Source organism: Thalia democratica, chromosome 1 (assembly GCF_965202585.1).
Source record: "Thalia democratica chromosome 1, ktThaDemo2.hap1.1, whole genome shotgun sequence".
Taxonomy (NCBI): Eukaryota; Metazoa; Chordata; class Thaliacea; order Salpida; family Salpidae; genus Thalia; species Thalia democratica.
In genome coordinates this window covers 116,645,358-116,667,187 of record NC_139165.1, presented here as the reverse complement: position 1 = coordinate 116,667,187, position 21,830 = coordinate 116,645,358, and positions in this window count along the sequence as shown.

Here is a 21,830-nt window from a genome sequence, read left to right as displayed (position 1 = left end):
ATTGTTTAGAAAAAATTTTACAGTCTTCTGAACTCTTTACTAGTCAATGTATAATATATACGTTTTAGCACTCTAACACAAACAATTCTTGACTAAAACAGTTAAAACTTTGCAAATATGTTGTTTAATGTATTGGCTACGACACGCTTTTTATATTTTTGCTTAAAATTGTTTAGAAAAAATTTTACGGTCTTTTGAACTTTTTACATTAAAAAACAACTATGCTTGCTTTCGTCAATGTATAATCCATACGTTTTAGCACTCTTACACAAACAATTCTTGACTAAAACAGTTAAAACTTTGCATATATGTTGTTTAATGTATTGGCTACGACACACTTTTTTTATTTTTGCTTAAGATTGTTTAGAAAAAATTTTACGGTCTTTTGAACTTTTTACAATAAAAAACACCTATGCTTGCTTTCGTCAATGTATAATCCATACGTTTTAGCACTCTTACACAAACAATTCTTGACTAAAACAGTTAAAACTTTGCATATATGTTGTTTAATGTATTGGCTACGACACGCTTTTTTTATTTTTGCTTAAAAATGTTTAGAAAAAATTTTACAGTCTTCTGAACTTTTTACTAGTCAATGTATAATCCATACGTTTTAGCACTCTTACACAAACAATTCTTGTTTAAAACAGTTCTAACTTTGCAAATATGTTGTTTAATGTATTGGCTACGACACGCTTTTTTTTATTTTCGCTTAAAATTGTTTAGAAAAAATTTTACAGTCTTCTGAACTTTTTACATTAAAAAACACCTATGCTTGCTTTCGTCAATGTATAATCCATACGTTTTAGCACTCTTACACAAACAATTCTTGACTAAAACAGTTAAAACTTTGCAAATATGTTGTTTAATGTATTGGCTACGACACGCTTTTTTTATTTTTGCTTAAAATTGTTTAGAAAAAATTTTACGGTCTTCTGAACTTTTTACATTAAAAACACCTATGCTTGCTTTCGTCAATGTATAATCCATACGTTTTAGCACTCTTACACAAACAATTCTTGACTAAAACAGTTAAAACTTTGCAAATATGTTGTTTAATGTATTGGCTACGACACGCTTCTTTTATTTTTGCTTAAAATTGTTTAGAAAAATTTTTACAGTCTTCTGAACTTTTTATTAGTCAATGTATAATCCATACGTTTTAGCACTCTTACACAAACAATTCTTGACTAAAACAGTTAAATTTTTGCAAATATGTTGTTTAATGTATTAGCTACGACACATTTTTTTTATTTTTGCTTAAAATTGTTTAGAAAAAATTTTACAGTCTTCTGAACTTTTTACATTAAAAAACACCTATGCTTGCTTTCGTCAATGTATAATCCATACGTTTTAGAACTCTTACACAAACAATTCTTGACTAAAACAGTTAAAACTTTGCATATATGTTGTTTAATGTATTGGCTACGACACGCTTTTTTTATTTTTGCTTAAAATTGTTTAGAAAAAATTTTACGGTCTTTTGAACTTTTTACATTAAAAAACACCTATGCTTGCTTTCGTCAATGTATAATCCATACGTTTTAGCACTCTTACACAAACAATTCTTGACTAAAACAGTTAAAACTTTGCATATATGTTGTTAAATGTATTGGCTACGACACGCTTTTTTTATTTTTGCTTAAAATTGTTTAGAAAAAATTTTACAGTCTTCTGAACTTTTTACTAGTCAATGTATAATCCATACGTTTTAGCACTCTTACACAAACAATTCTTGTTTAAAACAGTTCTAACTTTGCAAATATGTTGTTAAAAGTATTGGCTACGACACGCTTTTTTTTATTTTCGCTTAAAATGGTTTAGAAAAAATTTTACAGTCTTCTGAACTTTTTACATTAAAAAACACCTATGCTTGCTTTCGTCAATGTATAATCCATACGTTTTAGCACTCTTACACAAACAATTCTCGACTAAAACAGTTAAAACTTTGCAAATATGTTGTTTAATGTATTGGCTACGACACGCTTTTTTTATTTTTGCTTAAAATTGTTTAGAAAAAATTTTACGGTCTTCTGAACTTTTTACATTAAAAACACCTATGCTTGCTTTCGTCAATGTATAATCCATACGTTTTAGCACTCTTACACAAACAATTCTTGACTAAAACAGTAAAATTTTTGCAAATATGTTGTTTAATGTATTAGCTACGACACATTTTTTTTATTTTTGCTTAAAATTGTTTAGAAAAAATTTTACGGTCTTTTGAACTTTTTACAATAAAAAACAGCTATGCTTGCTTTCGTCAATTTATAATCCATACGTTTTAGCACTCTTACACAAACAATTCTTGACTAAAACAGCTAAAACTTTGCATATATGTTGTTTAATGTATTGGCTACGACACGCTTTTTTTATTTTTGCTTAAAAATGTTTAGAAAAAATTTTACAGTCTTCTGAACTTTTTACTTGTCAATGTATAATCCATACGTTTTAGCACTCTTACACAAACAATTCTTGTTTAAAACAGTTCTAACTTTGCAAATATGTTGTTTAATGTATTGGCTACGACACGCTTTTTTTTATTTTCGCTTAAAATTGTTTAGAAAAAATTTTACAGTCTTCTAAACTTTTTACATTAAAAAACACCTATGCTTGCTTTCGTCAAAGTATAATCCATACGTTTTAGCACTCTTACACAAACAATTCTTGACTAAAACAGTTAAAACTTTGCAAATATGTTGTTTAATGTATTGGCTACGACACGCTTTTTTTATTTTTGCTTAAAATTGTTTAGAAAAAATTTTTCGGTCTTCTGAACTTTTTACATTAAAAACACCTATGCTTGCTTTCGTCAATGTATAATCCATACGTTTTAGCACTCTTACACAAACAATTCTTGACTAAAACAGTTAAAACTTTGCAAATATGTTGTTTAATGTATTGGCTACGACACGCTTTTTTTATTTTTGCTTAAAATTGTTTAGAAAAATTTTTACAGTTTCTGAACTTTTTATTAGTCAATGTATAATCCATACGTTTTAGCACTCTTACACAAACAATTCTTGACTAAAACAGTTAAATTTTTGCAAATATGTTGTTTAATGTATTAGCTACGACACATTTTTTTTATTTTTGCTTAAAATTGTTTAGAAAAAATTTTACAGTCTTCTGAACTTTTTACATTAAAAAACACCTATGCTTGCTTTCGTCAATGTATAATCCATACGTTTTAGAACTCTTACACAAACAATTCTTGACTAAAACAGTTAAAACTTTGCATATATGTTGTTTAATGTATTGGCTACGACACGCTTTTTTCATTTTTGCTTAAAATTGTTTAGAAAAAATTTTACGGTCTTTTGAACTTTTTACATTAAAAAACACCTATGCTTGCTTTCGTCAATGTATAATCCATACGTTTTAGCACTCTTACACAAACAATTCTTGACTAAAACAGTTAAAACTTTGCATATATGTTGTTTAATGTATTGGCTACGACACGCTTTTTTTATTTTTGCTTAAAATTGTTTAGAAAAAATTTTACAGTCTTCTGAACTTTTTACATTAAAAAACACCTATGCTTGCTTTCGTCAATGTATAATCCATACGTTTTAGCACTCTTACACAAACAATTCTTGTTTAAAACAGTTCTAACTTTGCAAATATGTTGTTTAATGTATTGGCTACGACACGCTTTTTTTTATTTTCGCTTAAAATTGTTTAGAAAAATTTTTACAGTCTTCTGAACTTTTTACATTAAAAAACACCTATGCTTGCTTTCGTCAATGTATAATCCATACGTTTTAGCACTCTTACACAAACAATTCTCGACTAAAACAGTTAAAACTTTGCAAATATGTTGTTTAATGTATTGGCTACGACACGCTTTTTTTATTTTTGCTTAAAATTGTTTAGAAAAATTTTTACAGTCTTCTGAACTTTTTATTAGTCAATGTATAATCCATACGTTTTAGCACTCTTACACAAACAATTCTTGACTAAAACAGTTAAATTTTTGCAAATATGTTGTTTAATGTATTGGCTACGACACGCTTATTTTATTTTTGCTTAAAATTGTTTAGAAAAAATTTTACAGTCTTCTGAACTTTTTACATTAAAAAACACCTATGCTTGCTTTCGTCAATGTATAATCCATACGATTTAGAACTCTTACACAAACAATTCTTGACTAAAACAGTTAAAACTTTGCAAATATGTTGTTTAATGTATTGGCTACGACACGCTTTTTTTATTTTTTCTTAAAATTGTTTAGAAAAAATTTTACGGTCTTCTGAACTTTTTACATTAAAAAACACCTATGCTTGCTTTCGTCAATGTATAATCCATACGTTTTAGCACTCTTACACAAACAATTCTTGACTAAAACAGTTAAAACTTTGCAAATATGTTTTTTAATGTATTGGCTACGACACGCTTTTTTTATTTTTGCTTAAAATTGTTTAGAAAAAATTTTACACTCTTCTGAACTTTTTACTAGTCAATGTATAATCCATACGTTTTAGCACTCTTACACAAACAATTCTTGACTAAAACAGTTAAAACTTTGCAAATATGTTGTTTAATGTATTGGCTACGACACGCTTTTTTAATTTTTGCTTAAAATTGTTTAGAAAAAATTTTACAGTCTTCTGAACTTTTTACATTAAAAAACACCTATGCTTGCTTTCGTCAATGTATAATCCATACGTTTTAGCACTCTTACACAAACAATTCTTGACTAAAACAGTTAAAACTTTGCAAATATGTTGTTTAATGTATTGGCTACGACACGCTTTTTTTATTTTTGCTTAAAAATGTTTAGAAAAATTTTACAGTCTTCTGAACTCTTTACTAGTCAATGTATAATATATACGTTTTAGCACTCTTACACAAACAATTCTTGACTAAAACAGTTAAAACTTTGCAAATATGTTGTTTAATGTATTGGCTACGACACGCTTTTTTTATTTTTGCTTAAAATTGTTTAGAAAAAATTTTACAGTCTTCTGAACTTTTTACATTAAAAAACACCTATGCTTGCTTTCGTCAATGTATAATCCATACGTTTTAGCACTCTTACACAAACAATTCTTGACTAAAACAGTTAAAACTTTGCAAATATGTTGTTTTATGTATTGGCTACGACACGCTTTTTTATTTTTGCTTAAAATTGTTTAGAAAAAATTTTACAGTCTTCTGAACTTTTTACTAGTCAATGTATAATCCATACGTTTTAGCACTCTTACACAAACAATTCTTGACTCAAACAGTTAAAACTTTGCAAATATGTTGTTTAATGTATTGGCTACGACACGCTTTTTTTATTTTTGCTTAAAATTGTTTAGAAAAAATTTTACAGTCTTCAGAACTTTTTACTAGTCAATGTATAATCCATACGTTTTAGCACTCTTACACAAACAATTCTTGACTAAAACAGTTAAAACTTTGCAAATATGTTGTTTAATGTATTGGCTACGACACGCTTTTTTTATTTTTGCTTGAAATTGTTTAGAAAAAATTTTACAGTCTTCCGAACTTTTTACATTAAAAAACACCTAAGCATGCTTTCGTCAATGTATAATCCATACGTTTTAGCACTCTTACACAAACAATTCTTGACTAAAACAGTTAAATTTTTGTAAATATGTTGTTTAATGTATTGGCTACGACACATTTTTTTTTATTTTGCTTAAAATTGTTTAGAAAAAATTTTACAGTCTTCTGAACTTTTTACATTAAAAAACACCTATGCTTGCTTTCGTCAATGTATAATCCATACGTTTTAGCATTCTTACACAAACAATTCTTGACTAAAACAGTTAAAACTTTGCAAATATGTTGTTTAATGTATTGGCTACGACACGCTTTTTTTATTTTTGCTTAAAATTGTTTAGAAAAAATTTTACACTCTTCTGAACTTTTTACTAGTCAATGTATAATCCATACGTTTTAGCACTCTTACACAAACAATTCTTGACTAAAACAGTAAAAACTTTGCAAATATGTTGTTTAATGTATTGGCTACGACACGCTTTTTTTATTTTTGCTTAAAATTGTTTAGAAAAAATTTTACAGTCTTCTGAACTTTTTACATTAAAAAACACCTATGCTTGCTTTCGTCAATGTATAATCCATACGTTTTAGCACTCTTACACAAACAATTCTTGACTAAAACAGTTAAAACTTTGCAAATATGTTGTTTAATGTATTGGCTACGACACGCTTTTTTTTATTTTTGCTTAAAATTGTATAGAAAAAATTTTACAGTCTTCTGAACTTTTTACTAGTCAATGTATAATCCATACGTTTTAGCACTCTTACACAAACAATTCTTGACTAAAACAGTTAAAACTTTGCAAATATGTTGTTTAATGTATTTACGACACGCTTTTTTTATTTTTGCTTAAAATTGTTTAGAAAAAATTTTACAGTCTTCTGAACTTTTTACATTAAAAAACACCTATGCTTGCTTTCGTCAATGTATAATCCATGCGTTTTAGCACTCTCACACAAACAATTCTTGACTAAAACAGTTAAAACTTTGCAAATATGTTGTTTAATGTATTGGCTACGACACGCTTTTTTTATTTTTGCTTAAAATTGTTTAGAAAAAATTTTACAGTCTTCTGAACTCTTTACTAGTCAATGTATAATATATACGTTTTAGCAATCTTACACAAACAATTCTTGACTAAAGCAGTTAAAACTTTGCAAATATGTTGTTTAATGTATTGGCTACGACATGTTTTTTTTATTTTTGCTTAAAATTGTTTAGAAAAAATTTTACAGTCTTTTGAACTTTTTACATTAAAAAACACCTATGCTTGCTTTCGTCAATGTATAATCCATACGTTTTAGCACTCTTACACAAACAATTCTTGACTAAAACAGTTAAAACTTTGCATATATGTTGTTTAATGTATTGGCTACGACACGCTTTTTTTATTTTTGCTTAAAATTGTTTAGAAAAAATTTTACGGTCTTTTGAACTTTTTACATTAAAAAACACCTATGCTTGCTTTCGTCAATGTATAATCCATACGTTTTAGCACTCTTACACAAACAATTCTTGAATAAAACAGTTAAAACTTTGCATATATGTTGTTTAATGTATTGGCTACGACACGCTTTTTTTATTTTTGCTTAAAAATGTTTAGAAAAAATTTTACAGTCTTCTGAACTTTTTACTAGTCAATGTATAATCCATACGTTTTAGCACTCTTACACAAACAATTCTTGACTAAAACAGTTAAAACTTTGCAAATATGTTGTTTAATGTATTGGCTACGACACGCTTTTTTTTATTTTCGCTTAAAATTGTTTAGAAAAAATTTTACAGTCTTCTGAACTTTTTACATTAAAAAACACCTATGCTTGCTTTCGTCAATGTATAATCCATACGTTTTAGCACTCTTACACAAACAATTCTTGACTAAAACAGTTAAAACTTTGCAAATATGTTGTTTAATGTATTGGCTACGACACGCTTTTTTTATTTTTGCTTAAAATTGTTTAGAAAAAATTTTACGGTCTTCTGAACTTTTTACATTAAAAACACCTATGCTTGCTTTCGTCAATGTATAATCCATACGTTTTAGCACTCTTAAACAAACAATTCTTGACTAAAACAGTTAAAACTTTGCAAATATGTTGTTTAATGTATTGGCTACGACACGCTTTTTTTATTTTTGCTTAAAATTGTTTAGAAAAATTTTTACAGTCTTCTGAACTTTTTATTAGTCAACGTATAATCCATACGTTTTAGCACTCTTACACAAACAATTCTTTACTAAAACAGTAAAATTTTTGCAAATATGTTGTTTAATGTATTAGCTACGACACATTTTTTTTATTTTTGCTTAAAATTGTTTAGAAAAAAATTTTACAGTCTTCTGAACTTTTTACATTAAAAAACACCTATGCTTGCTTTCGTCAATGTATAATCTATACGATTTAGCACTCTTACACAAACAATTCTCGACTAAAACAGTTAAAACTTTGCAAATATGTTGTTTAATGTATTGGCTACGACACGCTTTTTTTATTTTTGCTTAAAATTGTTTAGAAAAAATTTTACAGTCTTCTGAACTTTTTACTAGTCAATGTATAATCCATACGTTTTAGCACTCTTACACAAACAATTCTTGACTAAAACAGTTAAAACTTTGCAAATATGTTGTTTTATGTATTGGCTACGACACGCTTTTTTTATTTTTGCTTAAAATTGTTTAGAAAAAATTTTACAGTCTTCTGAACTTTTTACATTAAAAAACACCTATGCTTGCTTTCGTCAATGTATAATCCATGCGTTTTAGCACTCTTACACAAACAATTCTTGACTAAAACAGTTAAAACTTTGCAAATATGTTGTTTAATGTATTGGCTACGACACGCTTTTTTTATTTTTGCTTAAAATTGTTTAGAAAAAATTTTACAGTCTTCTGAACTTTTTACATTAAAAAACACCTATGCTTGCTTTCGTCAATGTATAATCCATACGTTTTAGCACTCTTACACAAACAATTCTTGACTAAAACAGTTAAAACTTTGCATATATGTTGTTTAATGTATTGGCTACGACACGCTTTTTTTTTATTTTTGCTTAAAATTGTTTAGAAAAAATTTTACGGTCTTTTGAACTTTTTACATTAAAAAACACCTATGCTTGCTTTCGTCAATGTATAATCCATACGTTTTAGCACTCTTACACAAACAATTCTTGACTAAAACAGTTAAAACTTTGCAAATATGTTGTTTAATGTATTGGCTACGACACGCTTTTTTTTATTTTCGCTTAAAATTGTTTAGAAAAAATTTTACAGTCTTCTGAACTTTTTACATTAAAAAACACCTATGCTTGCTTTCGTCAATGTATAATCCATACGTTTTAGCACTCTTACACAAACAATTCTTGACTAAAACAGTTAAAACTTTGCAAATATGTTGTTTAATGTATTGGCTACGACACGCTTTTTTTATTTTTGCTTAAAATTGTTTAGAAAAAATTTTACGGTCTTCTGAACTTTTTACATTAAAAACACCTATGCTTGCTTTCGTCAATGTATAATCCATACGTTTTAGCACTCTTACACAAACAATTCTTGACTCAAACAGTTAAAACTTTGCAAATATGTTGTTTAATGTATTGGCTACGACACGCTTTTTTTATTTTTGCTTAAAATTGTTTAGAAAAAATTTTACAGTCTTCTGAACTTTTTACTAGTCAATGTATAATCCATACGTTTTAGCACTCTTACACAAACAATTCTTGACTAAAACAGTAAAAACTTTGCAAATATGTTGTTTAATGTATTGGCTACGACACGCTTTTTTTATTTTTGCTTAAAATTGTTTAGAAAAAATTTTACAGTCTTCTGAACTTTTTACATTAAAAAACACCTATGCTTGCTTTCGTCAATGTATAATCCATACGTTTTAGCACTCTTACACAAACAATTCTTGACTAAAACAGTTAAAACTTTGCAAATATGTTGTTTAATGTATTGGCTACGACACGCTTTTTTTATTTTTGCTTAAAATTGTTTAGAAAAAATTTTACAGTCTACTGAACTTTTTACTAGTCAATGTATAATCCATACGTTTTAGCACTCTTACACAAACAATTCTTGACTAAAACAGTTAAAACTTTGCAAATATGTTGTTTAATGTATTGGCTACACCACGCTTTTTTTATTTTTGCTTAAAATTGTTTAGAAAAAATATTACAGTCTTCTGAACTTTTTACATTAAAAAACACCTATGCTTGCTTTCGTCAATGTATAATCCATGCGTTTTAGCACTCTTACACAAACAATTCTTGACTAAAACAGTTAAAACTTTGCATATATGTTGTTTAATGTATTGGCTACGACACGCTTTTTTTATTTTTGCTTAAAAATGTTTAGAAAAAATTTTACAGTCTTCTGAACTTTTTACTAGTCAATGTATAATCCATACGTTTTAGCACTCTTACACAAACAATTCTTGTTTAAAACAGTTCTAACTTTGCAAATATGTTGTTTAATGTATTGGCTACGACACGCTTTTTTTTATTTTCGCTTAAAATTGTTTAGAAAAAATTTTACAGTCTTCTGAACTTTTTACATTAAAAAACACCTATGCTTGCTTTCGTCAATGTATAATCCATACGTTTTAGCACTCTTACACAAACAATTCTTGACTAAAACAGTTAAAACTTTGCAAATATGTTGTTTAATGTATTGGCTACGACACGCTTTTTTTATTTTTGCTTAAAATTGTTTAGAAAAAATTTTACGGTCTTCTGAACTTTTTACATTAAAAACACCTATGCTTGCTTTCGTCAATGTATAATCCATACGTTTTAGCACTCTTACACAAACAATTCTTGACTAAAACAGTTAAAACTTTGCAAATATGTTGTTTAATGTATTGGCTACGACACGCTTTTTTTATTTTTGCTTAAAATTGTTTAGAAAAATTTTTACAGTCTTCTGAACTTTTTATTAGTCAATGTATAATCCATACGTTTTAGCACTCTTACACAAACAATTCTTGACTAAAACAGTTAAATTTTTGCAAATATGTTGTTTAATGTATTAGCTACGACACATTTTTTTTATTTTTGCTTAAAATTGTTTAGAAAAAAATTTTACAGTCTTCTGAACTTTTTACATTAAAAAACACCTATGCTTGCTTTCGTCAATGTATAATCCATACGTTTTAGAACTCTTACACAAACAATTCTTGACTAAAACAGTTAAAACTTTGCATATATGTTGTTTAATGTATTGGCTACGACACGCTTTTTTTATTTTTGCTTAAAATTGTTTAGAAAAAATTTTACGGTCTTTTGAACTTTTTACATTAAAAAACACCTATGCTTGCTTTCGTCAATGTATAATCCATACGTTTTAGCACTCTTACACAAACAATTCTTGACTAAAACAGTTAAAACTTTGCATATATGTTGTTTAATGTATTGGCTACGACACGCTTTTTTTATTTTTGCTTAAAATTGTTTAGAAAAAATTTTACAGTCTTCTGAACTTTTTACATTAAAAAACACCTATGCTTGCTTTCGTCAATGTATAATCCATACGTTTTAGCACTCTTACACAAACAATTCTCGACTAAAACAGTTAAAACTTTGCAAATATGTTGTTTAATGTATTGGCTACGACACGCTTTTTTTATTTTTGCTTAAAATTGTTTAGAAAAAATTTTACGGTCTTCTGAACTTTTTACATTAAAAACACCTATGCTTGCTTTCGTCAATGTATAATCCATACGTTTTAGCACTCTTACACAAACAATTCTTGACTAAAACAGTTAAAACTTTGCAAATATGTTGTTTAATGTATTGGCTACGACACGCTTTTTTTATTTTTGCTTAAAATTGTTTAGAAAAATTTTTACAGTCTTCTGAACTTTTTATTAGTCAATGTATAATCCATACGTTTTAGCACTCTTACACAAACAATTCTTGACTAAAACAGTTAAATTTTTGCAAATATGTTGTTTAATGTATTAGCTACGACACATTTTTTTTATTTTTGCTTAAAATTGTTTAGAAAAAATTTTACGGTCTTTTGAACTTTTTACAATAAAAAACACCTATACTTGCTTTCGTCAATGTATAATCCATACGTTTTAGCACTCTTACACAACCAATTCTTGACTAAAACAGTTAAAACTTTGCATATATGTTGTTTAATGTATTGGCTACGACACGCTTTTTTTATTTTTGCTTAAAAATGTTTAGAAAAAATTTTACAGTCTTCTGAACTTTTTACTAGTCAATGTATAATCCATACGTTTTAGCACTCTTACACAAACAATTCTTGTTTAAAACAGTTCTAACTTTGCAAATATGTTGTTTAATGTATTGGCTACGACACGCTTTTTTTTATTTTCGCTTAAAATTGTTTAGAAAAAATTTTACAGTCTTCTGAACTTTTTACATTAAAAAACACCTATGCTTGCTTTCGTCAATGTATAATCCATACGTTTTAGCACTCTTACACAAACAATTCTTGACTAAAACAGTTAAAACTTTGCAAATATGTTGTTTAATAAATTGGCTACGACAAGCTTTTTTTATTTTTGCTTAAAATTGTTTAGAAAAAATTTTACGGTCTTCTGAACTTTTTACATTAAAAACACCTATGCTTGCTTTCGTCAATGTATAATCCATACGTTTTAGCACTCTTACACAAACAATTCTTGACTAAAACAGTTAAAACTTTGCAAATATGTTGTTTAATGTATTGGCTACGACACGCTTTTTTTATTTTTGCTTAAAATTGTTTAGAAAAATTTTTACAGTCTTCTAAACTTTTTATTAGTCAATGTATAATCCATACGTTTTAGCACTCTTACACAAACAATTCTTGACTAAAACAGTTAAAACTTTGCAAATATGTTGTTTAATGTATTGGCTACGACACGCTTTTTTTATTTTTGCTTAAAATAGTTTAGAAAAAATTTTACAGTCTTCTGAACTTTTTACATTAAAAAACACCTATGCTTGCTTTCGTCAATGTATAATCCATACGTTTTAGAACTCTTACACAAACAATTCTTGACTAAAACAGTTAAAACTTTGCATATATGTTGTTTAATGTATTGGCTACGACACGCTTTTTTTATTTTTGCTTAAAATTGTTTAGAAAAAATTTTACGGTCTTTTGAACTTTTTACATTAAAAGACACCTATGCTTGCTTTCGTCAATGTATAATCCATACGTTTTAGCAGTCTTACACAAACAATTCTTGACTAAAACAGTTAAAACTTTGCATATATGTTGTTTAATGTATTGGCTACGACACGCTTTTTTTATTTTTGCTTAAAATTGTTTAGAAAAAATTTTACAGTCTTCTGAACTTTTTACTAGTCAATGTATAATCCATACGTTTTAGCACTCTTACACAAACAATTCTTGTTTAAAACAGTTCTAACTTTGCAAATATGTTGTTTAATGTATTGGCTACGACACGCTTTTTTTATTTTTGCTTAAAATTGTTTAGAAAAAATTTTACAGTCTTCTGAACTTTTTACATTAAAAAACACCTATGCTTGCTTTCGTCAATGTATAATCCATACGTTTTAGCACTCTTACACAAACAATTCTTGACTAAAACAGTTAAAACTTTGCAAATATGTTGTTTAATGTATTGGCTACGACACGCTTTTTTTATTTTTGCTTAAAAATGTTTAGAAAAATTTTACAGTCTTCTGAACTCTTTACTAGTCAATGTATAATATATACGTTTTAGCACTCTTACACAAACAATTCTTGACTAAAACAGTTAAAACTTTGCAAATATGTTGTTTAATGTATTGGCTACGACACGCTTTTTTTATTTTTGCTTAAAATTGTTTAGAAAAAATTTTACAGTCTTCTGAACTTTTTACATTAAAAAACACTTATGCTTGCTTTCGTCAATGTATAATCCATACGTTTTAGCACTCTTACACAAACAATTCTTGACTAAAACAGTTAAAACTTTGCAAATATGTTGTTTTATGTATTGGCTACGACACGCTTTTTTATTTTTGCTTAAAAATTTTTAGAAAAAATTTTACAGTCTTCTGAACTTTTTACTAGTCAATGTATAATCCATACGTTTTAGCACTCTTACACAAACAATTCTTGACTCAAACAGTTAAAACTTTGCAAATATGTTGTTTAATGTATTGGCTACGACACGCTTTTTTTATTTTTGCTTAAAATTGTTTAGAAAAAATTTTACAGTCTTCAGAACTTTTTACTAGTCAATGTATAATCCATACGTTTTAGCACTCTTACACAAACAATTCTTGACTAAAACAGTTAAAACTTTGCAAATATGTTGTTTAATGTATTGGCTACGACACGCTTTTTTTATTTTTGCTTGAAATTGTTTAGAAAAAATTTTACAGTCTTCTGAACTTTTTACATTAAAAAACACCTAAGCAAGCTTTCGTCAATGTATAATCCATACGTTTTAGCACTCTTACACAAACAATTCTTGACTAAAACAGTTAAAACTTTGCAAATATGTTGTTTAATGTATTGGCTACGACACGCTTTTTTTATTTTTGCTTAAAATTGTTTAGAAAAAATTTTACAGTCTTCTGAACTTTTTACTAGTCAATGTATAATCCATACGTTTTAGCACTCTTACACAAACAATTCTTGACTAAAACAGTAAAAACTTTGCAAATATGTTGTTTAATGTATTGGCTACGACACGCTTTTTTTATTTTTGCTTAAAATTGTTTAGAAAAAATTTTACAGTCTTCTGAACTTTTTACATTAAAAAACACCTATGCTTGCTTTCGTCAATGTATAATCCATACGTTTTAGCACTCTTACACAAACAATTCTTGACTAAAACAGTTAAAACTTTGCAAATATGTTGTTTAATGTATTGGCTACGACAAGCTTTTTTTATTTTTGCTTAAAATTGTTTAGAAAAAATTTTACAGTCTTCTGAACTTTTTACTAGTCAATGTATAATCCATACGTTTTAGCACTCTTACACAAACAATTCTTGACTAAAACAGTTAAAACTTTGCAAATATGTTGTTTAATGTATTTACGACACGCTTTTTTTATTTTTGCTTAAAATTGTTTAGAAAAAATTTTACAGTCTTCTGAACTTTTTACATTAAAAAACACCTATGCTTGCTTTCGTCAATGTATAATCCATGCGTTTTAGCACTCTCACACAAACAATTCTTGACTAAAACAGTTAAAACTTTGCAAATATGTTGTTTAATGTATTGGCTACGACACGCTTTTTTTATTTTTGCTTAAAATTGTTTAGAAAAAATTTTACAGTCTTCTGAACTCTTTACTAGTCAAAGTATAATATATACGTTTTAGCAATCTTACACAAACAATTCTTGACTAAAACAGTTAAAACTTTGCAAATATGTTGTTTAATGTATTGGCTACGACACGTTTTTTTTTATTTTTGCTTAAAATTGTTTAGAAAAAATTTTACGGTCTTTTGAACTTTTTACATTAAAAAACACCTATGCTTGCTTTCGTCAATGTATAATCCATACGTTTTAGCACTCTTACACAAACAATTCTTGACTAAAACAGTTAAAACTTTGCATATATGTTGTTTAATGTATTGGCTACGACACGCTTTTTTTATTTTTGCTTAAAATTGTTTAGAAAAATTTTACGGTCTTTTGAACTTTTTACATTAAAAAACACCTATGCTTGCTTTCGTCAATGTATAATCCATACGTTTTAGCACTCTTACACAAACAATTCTTGACTAAAACAGTTAAAACTTTGCATATATGTTGTTTAATGTATTGGCTACGACACGCTTTTTTTACTTTTGCTTAAAAATGTTTAGAAAAAATTTTACAGTCTTCTGAACTTTTTACTAGTCAATGTATAATCCATACGTTTTAGCACTCTTACACAAACAATTCTTGACTAAAACAGTTAAAACTTTGCAAATATGTTGTTTAATGTATTGGCTACGACACGCTTTTATTATTTTCGCTTAAAATTGTTTAGAAAAAATTTTACAGTCTTCTGAACTTTTTACATTAGAAAAACACGTATGCTTGCTTTCGTCAATGTATAATCCATACGTTTTAGTACTCTTACACAAACAATTCTTGACTAAAACAGTTAAAACTTTGCAAATATGTTGTTTAATGTATTGGCTACGACACGCTTTTTTTATTTTTGCTTAAAATTGTTTAGAAAAAATTTTACGGTCTTCTGAACTTTTTACATTAAAAACACCTATGCTTGCTTTCGTCAATGTATAATCCATACGTTTTAGCACTCTTACACAAACAATTCTTGACTAAAACAGTTAAAACTTTGCAAATATGTTGTTTAATGTATTGGCTACGACACGCTTTTTTTATTTTTGCTTAAAATTGTTTAGAAAAATTTTTACAGTCTTCTGAACTTTTTATTAGTCAATGTATAATCCATACGTTTTAGCACTCTTACACAAACAATTCTTTACTAAAACAGTTAAATTTTTGCAAATATGTTGTTTAATGTATTAGCTACGACACATTTTTTTTATTTTTGCTTAAAATTGTTTAGAAAAAAATTTTACAGTCTTCTGAACTTTTTACATTAAAAAACACCTATGCTTGCTTTCGTCAATGTATAATCTATACGATTTAGCACTCTTACACAAACAATTCTCGACTAAAACAGTTAAAACTTTGCAAATATGTTGTTTAATGTATTGGCTACGACACGCTTTTTTTATTTTTGCTTAAAATTGTTTAGAAAAAATTTTACAGTCTTCTGAACTTTTTACTAGTCAATGTATAATCCATACGTTTTAGCACTCTTACACAAACAATTCTTGACTAAAACAGTTAAAACTTTGCAAATATGTTGTTTAATGTATTGGCTACGACACCCTTTTTTTATTTTTGCTCAAAAATGTTTAGAAAAAATTTTACAGTCTTCTGAACTCTTTACTAGTCAATGTATAATATATACGTTTTAGCACTCTTACACAAACAATTCTTGACTAAAACAGTTAAAACTTTGCAAATATGTTGTTTAATGTATTGGCTACGACACGCTTTTTTTATTTTTGCTTAAAATTGTTTAGAAAAAATTTTACAGTCTTCTGAACTTTTTACATTAAAAAACACCTATGCTTGCTTTCGTTAATGTATAATCCATACGTTTTAGCACTCTTACACAAACAATTCTTGACTAAAACAGTTAAAACTTTGCAAATATGTTGTTTAATGTATTGGCTACGACACGCTTTTTTTATTTTTGCTTAAAATTGTTTAGAAAAAATTTTACAGTCTTCTGAACTCTTTACTAGTCAATGTATAATATATACGTTTTAGCACTCTTACACAAACAATTCTTGACTCAAACAGTTAAAACTTTGCAAATATGTTGTTTAATGTATTGGCTACGACACGCTTTTTTTATTTTTGCTTAAAATTGTTTAGAAAAAATTTTACAGTCTTCAGATCTTTTTACTAGTCAATGTATAATCCATACGTTTTAGCACTCTTACACAAACAATTCTTGACTAAAACAGTTAAAACTTTGCAAATATGTTGTTTAATGTATTGGCTACGACACGCTTTTTTTATTTTTGCTTGAAATTGTTTAGAAAAAATTTTACAGTCTTCCGAACTTTTTACATTAAAAAACACCTAAGCATGCTTTCGTCAATGTATAATCCATACGTTTTAGCACTCTTACACAAACAATTCTTGACTAAAACAGTTAAATTTTTGCAAATATGTTGTTTAATGTATTGGCTACGACACATTTTTTTATTTTGCTTAAAATTGTTTAGAAAAAATTTTACAGTCTTCTGAACTTTTTACATTAAAAAACACCTATGCTTGCTTTCGTCAATGTATAATCCATACGTTTTAGCACTCTTACACAAACAATTCTTGACTCAAACAGTTAAAACTTTGCAAATATGTTGTTTAATGTATTGGCTACGACACGCTTTTTTTATTTTTGCTTAAAATTGTTTAGAAAAAATTTTACAGTCTTCTGAACTTTTTACTAGTCAATGTATAATCCATACGTTTTAGCACTCTTACACAAACAATTCTTGACTAAAACAGTAAAAACTTTGCAAATATGTTGTTTAATGTATTGGCTACGACACGCTTTTTTTATTTTTGTTTAAAATTGTTTAGAAAAAATTTTACAGTCTTCTGAACTTTTTACATTAAAAAACACCTATGCTTGCTTTCGTCAATGTATAATCCATACGTTTTAGCACTCTTACACAAACAATTCTTGACTAAAACAGTTAAAACTTTGCAAATATGTTGTTTAATGTATTGGCTACGACACGCTTTTTTTATTTTTGCTTAAAATTGTTTAGAAAAAATTTTACAGTCTACTGAACTTTTTACTAGTCAATGTATAATCCATACGTTTTAGCACTCTTACACAAACAATTCTTGACTAAAACAGTTAAAACTTTGCAAATATGTTGTTAAATGTATTGGCTACACCACGCTTTTTTTATTTTTGCTTAAAATTGTTTAGAAAAAATTTTACAGTCTTCTGAACTTTTTACATTAAAAAACACCTATGCTTGCTTTCGTCAATGTATAATCCATGCGTTTTAGCACTCTTACACAAACAATTCTTGACTAAAGCAGTTAAAACTTTGCAAATATGTTGTTTAATGTATTGGCTACGACACGCTTTTTTTATTTTTGCTTAAAATTGTTTAGAAAAAATTTTACAGTCTTCTGAACTCTTTACTAGTCAATGTATAATATATACGTTTTAGCACTCTTACACAAACAATTCTTGACTAAAACAGTTAAAACTTTGCAAATATGTTGTTTAATGTATTGGCTACGACACGCTTTTTTTATTTTTGCTTGAAATTGTTTAAAAAAATTTTACAGTCTTCCGAACTTTTTACATTAAAAAACACCTAAGCATGCTTTCGTCAATGTATAATCCATACGTTTTAGCACTCTTACACAAACAATTCTTGACTAAAACAGTTAAATTTTTGCAAATATGTTGTTTAATGTATTGGCTACGACACATTTTTTTATTTTGCTTAAAATTGTTTAGAAAAAATTTTACAGTCTTCTGAACTTTTTACATTAAAAAACACCTATGCTTGCTTTCGTCAATGTATAATCCATACGTTTTAGCACTCTTACACAAACAATTCTTGACTCAAACAGTTAAAACTTTGCAAATATGTTGTTTAATGTATTGGCTACGACACGCTTTTTTTATTTTTGCTTAAAATTGTTTAGAAAAAATTTTACAGTCTTCTGAACTTTTTACTAGTCAATGTATAATCCATACGTTTTAGCACTCTTACACAAACAATTCTTGACTAAAACAGTAAAAACTTTGCAAATATGTTGTTTAATGTATTGGCTACGACACGCTTTTTTTATTTTTGCTTAAAATTGTTTAGAAAAAATTTTACAGTCTTCTGAACTTTTTACATTAAAAAACACCTATGCTTGCTTTCGTCAATGTATAATCCATACGTTTTAGCACTCTTACACAAACAATTCTTGACTAAAACAGTTAAAACTTTGCAAATATGTTGTTTAATGTATTGGCTACGACACGCTTTTTTTATTTTTGCTTAAAATTGTTTAGAAAAAATTTTACAGTCTACTGAACTTTTTACTAGTCAATGTATAATCCATACGTTTTAGCACTCTTACACAAACAATTCTTGACTAAAACAGTTAAAACTTTGCAAATATGTTGTTAAATGTATTGGCTACACCACGCTTTTTTTATTTTTGCTTAAAATTGTTTAGAAAAAATTTTACAGTCTTCTGAACTTTTTACATTAAAAAACACCTATGCTTGCTTTCGTCAATGTATAATCCATGCGTTTTAGCACTCTTACACAAACAATTCTTGACTAAAGCAGTTAAAACTTTGCAAATATGTTGTTTAATGTATTGGCTACGACACGCTTTTTTTATTTTTGCTTAAAATTGTTTAGAAAAAATTTTACAGTCTTCTGAACTCTTTACTAGTCAATGTATAATATATACGTTTTAGCACTCTAACACAAACAATTCTTGACTAAAACAGTTAAAACTTTGCAAATATGTTGTTTAATGTATTGGCTACGACACGCTTTTTTTATTTTTGCTTTAAATTGTTTAGAAAAAATTTTACGGTCTTTTGAACTTTTTACATTAAAAAACAACTATGCTTGCTTTCGTCAATGTATAATCCATACGTTTTAGCACTCTTACACAAACAATTCTTGACTAAAACAGTTAAAACTTTGCATATATGTTGTTTAATGTATTGGCTACGACACGCTTTTTTTATTTTTGCTTAAGATTGTTTAGAAAAAATTTTACGGTCTTTTGAACTTTTTACAATAAAAAACACCTATGCTTGCTTTCGTCAATGTATAATCCATACGTTTTAGCACTCTTACACAAACAATTCTTGACTAAAACAGTTAAAACTTTGCATATATGTTGTTTAATGTATTGGCTACGACACGCTTTTTTTATTTTTGCTTAAAAATGTTTAGAAAAAATTTTACAGTCTTCTGAACTTTTTACTAGTCAATGTATAATCCATACGTTTTAGCACTCTTACACAAACAATTCTTGTTTAAAACAGTTCTAACTTTGCAAATATGTTGTTTAATGTATTGGCTACGACACGCTTTTTTTTATTTTCGCTTAAAATTGTTTAGAAAAAATTTTACAGTCTTCTGAACTTTTTACATTAAAAAACACCTATGCTTGCTTTCGTCAATGTATAATCCATACGTTTTAGCACTCTTACACAAAAAATTCTTGACTAAAACAGTTAAAACTTTGCAAATATGTTGTTTAATGTATTGGCTACGACACGCTTTTTTTATTTTTGCTTAAAATTGTTTAGAAAAAATTTTACGGTCTTCTGAACTTTTTACATTAAAAACACCTATGCTTGCTTTCGTCAATGTATAATCCATACGTTTTAGCACTCTTACACAAACAATTCTTGACTAAAACAGTTAAAACTTTGCAAATATGTTGTTTAATGTATTGGCTACGACACGTTTTTTTTATTTTTGCTTAAAATTGTTTAGAAAAATTTTTACAGTCTTCTGAACTTTTTATTAGTCAATGTATAATCCATACGTTTTAGCACTCTTACACAAACAATTCTTGACTAAAACAGTTAAATTTTTGCAAATATGTTGTTTAATGTATTAGCTACGACACATTTTTTTTATTTTTGCTTAAAATTGTTTAGAAAAAATTTTACAGTCTTCTGAACTTTTTACATTAAAAAACACCTATGCTTGCTTTCGTCAATGTATAATCCATACGTTTTAGAACTCTTACACAAACAATTCTTGACTAAAACAGTTAAAACTTTGCATATATGTTGTTTAATGTATTGGCTACGACACGCTTTTTTTATTTTTGCTTAAAATTGTTTAGAAAAAATTTTACAGTCTTTTGAACTTTTTACATTAAAAAACACCTATGCTTGCTTTCGTCAATGTATAATCCATACGTTTTAGCACTCTTACACAAACAATTCTTGACTAAAACAGTTAAAACTTTGCATATATGTTGTTTAATGTATTGGCTACGACACGCTTTTTTTATTTTTGCTTAAAATTGTTTAGAAAAAATTTTACAGTCTTCTGAACTTTTTACTAGTCAATGTATAATCCATACGTTTTAGCACTCTTACACAAACAATTCTTGTTTAAAACAGTTCTAACTTTGCAAATATGTTGTTTAATGTATTGGCTACGACACGCTTTTTTTTATTTTCGCTTAAAATTGTTTAGAAAAAATTTTACAGTCTTCTGAACTTTTTACATTAAAAAACACCTATGCTTGCTTTCGTCAATGTATAATCCATACGTTTTAGCACTCTTACACAAACAATTCTCGACTAAAACAGTTAAAACTTTGCAAATATGTTGTTTAATGTATTGGCTACGACACGCTTTTTTTATTTTTGCTTAAAATTGTTTAGAAAAAATTTTACGGTCTTCTGAACTTTTTACATTAAAAACACCTATGCTTGCTTTCGTCAATGTATAATCCATACGTTTTAGCACTCTTACACAAACAATTCTTGACTAAAACAGTTAAAACTTTGCAAATATGTTGTTTAATGTATTGGCTACGACACGCTTTTTTTATTTTTGCTTAAAATTGTTTAGAAAAATTTTTACAGTCTTCTGAACTTTTTATTAGTCAATGTATAATCCATACGTTTTAGCACTCTTACACAAACAATTCTTGACTAAAACAGTTAAATTTTTGCAAATATGTTGTTTAATGTATTAGCTACGACACATTTTTTTTTATTTTTGCTTAAAATTGTTTAGAAAAAATTTTACGGTCTTTTGAACTTTTTACAATAAAA